Source organism: Cololabis saira, chromosome 14 (genome assembly GCF_033807715.1).
Source record: "Cololabis saira isolate AMF1-May2022 chromosome 14, fColSai1.1, whole genome shotgun sequence".
NCBI classification, from domain to species: Eukaryota; Metazoa; Chordata; class Actinopteri; order Beloniformes; family Belonidae; genus Cololabis; species Cololabis saira.
The window spans coordinates 19,618,865-19,625,200 of NC_084600.1; positions in this window are offsets into that span (position 1 = coordinate 19,618,865).

Consider the following 6,336-nt stretch of genomic DNA (forward strand, 5'->3'; position numbering starts at 1 on the left):
CTTTGTAATACCTCAAAGGCCACAACCAACCACAAAGGTGTTTTTAATGCTACTTCCTCAGCGTTCGAGAACCAGCAGAGGAGTTGTAGACACCTAGAAGACATCAGTTAAGTTTGCATCATAAATGCAGTAGCAACGGGTGGAGAAGCCGTTACCAGCATTAACATGTCTGCACGCGAGAGGAGGCTGAAACTGCACTGTCCTTAAGAGAACCTTACTGTTTTATGAAAACTTTCTCTGTGCTTATTACTGCTCTGACTACAGCTGAATCTGAGAACTGCTTCTCAACACTGAAGAGAATCAAGACCTTCCTCAGGAAACACTGACAGAATTGTCATGCATTGGCCAGAGTCATTGAAAAATGTTCTTTCAGGGATAGAAGGGGAAAATTTAAGTATTTATTTGCACAAAGACAACAGTACATTTTTTTTATCATACAAAGACAAATAATTTGTGCAGGAGAGGAAAAGAAGCCCGAAGGGCTTATAAAAAATCCTCCCCCTCAATACAAAATCACCAAAACAAATCAATCAATAGAAAAAGAATAGTATAGAGTATAAAGTATAAAAAATAAAACACTGCATGTCATATCGCTCTAGGAAATTTAATTTGTTTCAATACACTGATGGTGATACTTTAGTACATTATTTGCCTGCTTTTTGGTATGTCTACTTTGGAGTTTGGTGTAGCCTGCCCTGGAGAAAACTACACCAGCCGCCACTGGTACTTGTTCACGGTTATCAACACAACACTTTTTTGTCACATTTTGTGATAATCTATCCGTTAGCTGCCCATCTCGTGAGTACATTGTTTTGTTTCAAACATCAGTAGATGTAAACCATCCAGAAATCCCTTACACTGCCTTAGCTCTGTGAGCTGGTTTCATTGTTAATGTGTCACGTAAAAGTGCTGTACACTGAGAGGATAGGGGCGCAAGTTCAAAATCACTTATGGTGGTTTTTGCTGTTAGTAAAGACGGTAGATCACGAGAGGGAGATGACACTTCCTAGGCAGACACCTGCTGCCTTGATACTCTGCCAACAGGGGTTTTTAAGGGTGTTGGACATTGTATACTGTCAGAGCTTCAAAACATCGTAAATACGTACGTCTCTGCTTCAGGTATCTTTCCTCACTGCTAAAGAACAGCTGTCATTAAGCCACTTTTAAAAAAGAATTGTCTAAACAGGTCACTTATGAACAGCTATAGGCCCGTATCAAACCTGCCCTTTCTTAGTAAAATCACAGAAAAAGCTGTTTTTCAAGAGCCGTATAAGCTCCTGACACTAAATCACTGTTGTAATGTCTTCCAGTCAGGTTCCTGGCTACACCACAGCACTGAGACAGCTCCAGTAAAGGTGAAATCTGCCCCAGTAGTGATAGTGGCAACATTTCAGTCTTGGATCTCAGGGCTGCATTCGACACAGTCGACCATAACATCTTGATAGACCGGATGAAGAACTGGGTGGGACTTTCTGGCACAGCACTTCCCTGCTTGGTGTCCTATCTTCTAAAAGACAGGGAGTGTTTTGTGTTTTTAGGTAACTCTGTCAAATCGGAGTTAATAGAAATAACATGTGGAGTTCCTCATGGTTCAATGCTGGGGCCTCTGTTGTTATTTAATATCTATATGCTCCCACTCACTCAAGTAATGAAAAAGAACAAAAAGTGTTACCATAACTATGCAGATGACACACAAATCTATATAACCATCTCGCCAGGAGACTATTCAATCCAAACGCATTGAACAAATTAGAGTGGGTGTGCCAGAATTTTCTTCAGTTAAATGAAGACAAAACAGATATAATAGTGTTTGGAGCCAAGGGGGAAAGATTAAACATCAGCACTCTGCTTCAAGCACTAAACTAAAAAACAAATAGCCAAGCCAGAAATCTGGGAGTGGTTCTGGACTCAGACCTGGATTTTAACAGCCACATTAAGTCAGTAGTGAAGTCAGCCTATTATCAACTACTGAACATATTGAGGAGCAGCAGGACTTAAAAAAAACGTTAAAAAAGATCTTTATACTGGCTTCCTTTCTGTCACAGAATAGATGTTATAATCCTGCTATTGGTTTATTAATCTCTGAATGGTCTCGGCCCAAAATACATCTCTGATCTCCCGGTCCATTATGAACCAACCAGAACCCTCAGGTCGTCAGGATCAGGAGTTATAACCAAACAGGTGAGGCAGCATTTTTTTAAGCTCTTCACCTGTGGAACTCCCAGAATGCTTCAGGCCTGTTGAAACTCTCAATTGCTTTAAGTCAAGGTTGAAAACCTTTTTATTTACTGCTGCATTTCAGAAATCTCCCACAATGCACTGCAACCTTTATTTCATCCATATCATTTGTTTCAGTTTTTAACATATGCCTCTGTCTTTAATTTCTGCTTTTATCTTACTTTTGAATGCATTGTTTAATATATTTAAATGTAAAGTACCATGACTGGTCTTATGAAAGTGCTATACAAATAAACTTGCCTTGCCTTAAAGAGAATAAAATATCCCATCAAGCTGATTTTATTTTAACATTTTTGCTTTAAATCCAATTGTTACCAACAATGTAATGTCTTATAGTCTTACACAACATCAAATGTGACACAAAAACATAATTTTAACTCCACATTGAGAATTACAGTCTCCACAGAGACTGGACATTTGGTCTTTTTCGGATGTTTGTTTTACCTCATCGCATTAAAGGGATTGTGACATGAAAAACAAATGTTTCTTGATTTTTTGTGTTTTGTTGGGTGTCTTGACATCAATTACACCCAAAAAACAACGAACTTTTAACATTCAGTGTATTGTGTGCTTTCTGGGATTTTCCGCATAACTATGCAAAAACGGCGCATGTGGTTTGGTGGCGGATCGTTACGTAACGATCCGCTAAATCACCGCCCCCTCCACCCAGCTCCCTGCCTCCGCTCCTCTCCAGCGCACCATAAAGGCTGATTTATGGTTCCGCGTTACATCGACGCAGAGCCTACGGCGTAGGGTTACGCTGAGACGCGCACCATACGCTGAACCCTACGGCGTAGGGTCTGCGTCGATTTAACGCGGAACCATAAATGAGGCTTAACACGGAGCTGTTTAGAGCGTCTTTTGTTCTAATCACCGGAGGAAAACTGCTAAGAAGACCCGCGGCCACTGACTGGACTTAAGATAAGGGGACAGTGCTGCTTGCATGCCTTTATTTTTATGATTGTTTGCTGTGGTTCTCCCTGCTGCTCTTCCGTGCATGCTTCGCCTGTCGCTCCGACGCCGCTGTGAGCGTATGGCTGGAGGAGGTTTGGAGGAGGAGCGGAGCAATGATTGACAGGAAAGGGGGGAAAGGAAGCATTTTTCACGGCGCAAAAAAACACTGTAATAAAAAGCCAGGAAAAGAGTACTAAGAGTGAAGTTTTTCTTGTTACACTCTTTTAGACACATTTGAGGGATGTTGGCCAAGACTTTTAATAGTGTTAAAAGCATGTTAAAAATGATGTCACAATACCTTTAAAGGTGCATCTTCTCTTAAATGGCAAAAATTGCAGACGTCTGCTAACCACACAATTTCCAGTCCATGAAGTCCCTGCATCATCAAAAATGGTAGAAAGTGAGCTGACGGACACAACAAGGCTTAATTGAAAATAAAGTGCTCATAATAGCGTTGTAGTTCTCCCTCATTCTCTGTCTGACCCTCTGCCTCCCTCCCGCCTCCTCTAGCTACACCTTCCTTTACTTGTAATTATGGGCACAATCATCACCAGGTCAATCAATCCATTGTCTCTCTTTTTTCCAACCACTGTAGACTCACTCCACTCATTTGTCCCTGAATAGCTCTACCTGGATTCCTCCTGTTTGATGGAGCTTATCATTTTTCTTTTTTGTAAATGGAACGAAGTAAATTATTAAAATCAACACTTTGAATTGTTACGACCGATCAACAAAAAGTAAGGATATCTTCATTTTTCTCGCATGACTGTTTTTAACCAGTATATTATTTCTGTGTATGATCTAGGATGCTCTTTTGTGGCTGAATAAGTGCAGAGCTTCTCTCTTCATTGGCGTTCTTGGAGAACTTTGCGTTTATCTGTGAACTTTTCCTCGCGCTCAGAAATCATCTCGGTGTGAGGATTTATGCAGCCTGAGTAACAGGACACCTGTTTCCCTGGACTTAGACTCTGCTCAGTTTTACTAAGATCAGATGGAAGCTCTCACGCCTGATTGAATTGAAGGTGCTAAATGTATTTAGGAGTTTATTTGGTGAGTGGATGGTATAAATCCAATTCTCCTTCCCAGCAAATACACATCCAATAGGAGATACTGTATTTACAGGAAAAGGTGGAGATGCTGAAGATCTGTCAAGATCGTTTTACCTAGACTCATTTGACAAATACACATGTCTGAGGCGTTGCTGTGATTTTATGTTATCTGTCTGTTGGCTTTTGTGGCTTCAGTTCACAACACAGCAGCAGTAAAGTGTTTTTGACTGTTTTGCATGATGCAGCACTCTGCAGAAACATGCTCGCACCATGAAACCATTAAGGCAATAAAAAGCATGTACGGTGCTGCTGAGCTTGCTCAGTGAGCCATTACACATGTCTATGCTTAAGAAAGACCTTCTGTATATTTATTGCTCCCTTGACTCAGACAGCTTAACAACTGATTAGCATGTCTTTTAATGCGGAGTAAAGTTAGTACCCCCTCTTTTAATATTATGTTTTCGTGTGTGTGTAAAAACATGATGAAATGATTTGATTGGGTGGGTCATGGGCGGACACAACCTCAGGTCAACAACAACATATAACATTTCACTGCGTCATGATATGACAACAATAATGAAGAAATGATTAAAAACAAACAAACAAGCACCCTCTCACTGCTGCATAGGGTGTAAAAGGCTACGTTGCAGTGAGGTGCCGCTAATCATCAGCTCGTGATGAACTGATCAATAGGAGGCTTGGGACCTTTAGAAATCTGGATTTTGTGAATTCCCAAAAACTTTAATGAAATAAAACAATGATGTAATGGAGAATGGGTCACAAATCTGCCACAACATAAATGATCTACAAATGATCAATCGCTCATATATATCTATATCTATATCTATGTGTATATATGTATGTACGGATACACATTTAATGGATATATATATATATATATATATATATATATATATATATATATATATATACATGCTTTATATATATAGATATATGCTTTACTCTTAAGTAAAGCAAGCATATATACACACACACACACACACACACACACACACACACACACACACACACACATATATATATACATATATATATAAATATATATATATATATATATATATATATATATATATATATATATATATATATATATATATATATATATATATATATATATATATATATATATATATATATATATATTGAGAGCCTACTGTGTATTTGGTCTCTTCAAGTCATAAACACAACACAACATAACCTAATTCTTTTGTAACCTTTATGACTTGGGTGCCTGGGTCTGAAAACAAGGTTACCAAGTCTCAGCTCAGCTCATCTTCTTCCGCTTATCTGTTCCCGGGTCGCGGGGGCAGCAGTCTCAGCAGAGATGCCCAGACTTCCTTCACCCCAGACTCTTCCTCCAGCTCTTCCGGGGGGAGTCCGAGGCGTTCCCAGGCCAGCCGAGAGACATAGTCTCTCCAGCGTGTCCTGGGTCTTCCCCGGGGTCTCCTCCCGGTGGGACATGCCTGGAACACCTCCCTAGGGAGGAGGGACATGCCTGGAACACCTCCCTAGGGAGGCGTCCAGGAGGATCCGATGCAGAAGCCCAAGCCACCTCAACTGACTCCTCTCAACGTGAAGGAGCAGCGGCTCGACTCCGAGCTCCTCCCGGGTGACCGAACTCCTCACCCTATCTCTAAGGGAGCGTCCAGCCACCCTGCGGAGGAAACTCATCTCGGCCGCTTGTATCCGCGATCTTGTCCTTTCGGTCACTACCCAAAGTTCATGACCATAGGTGAGGGTAGGTGCGTAGATTGACCGGTAAATTGAGAGCTTCGCTTTTCGACTCAGCTCCTTCTTCACCACGACGGTCCAGTACATCGACCGCATTACTGCGGACGCTGCACCGATCCGTCTGTCAATCTCCCGCTCCATCGTTCCCTCACTCGTGAACAAGACCCCGAGATACTTGAACTCCTCCACCTGAGGCAGGACTTCTCCACCCACCCGGAGAAGGCACGCCACCCTTTCCCGGTGGAGAACCATGGCCTCGGTCTTGGAGGTGCTGATTCTCATCCCTGCCGCGTCGCACTCGGCCGCAAACCGCCCCAGCACATGCTGGAGGTCCCGGTCTGAT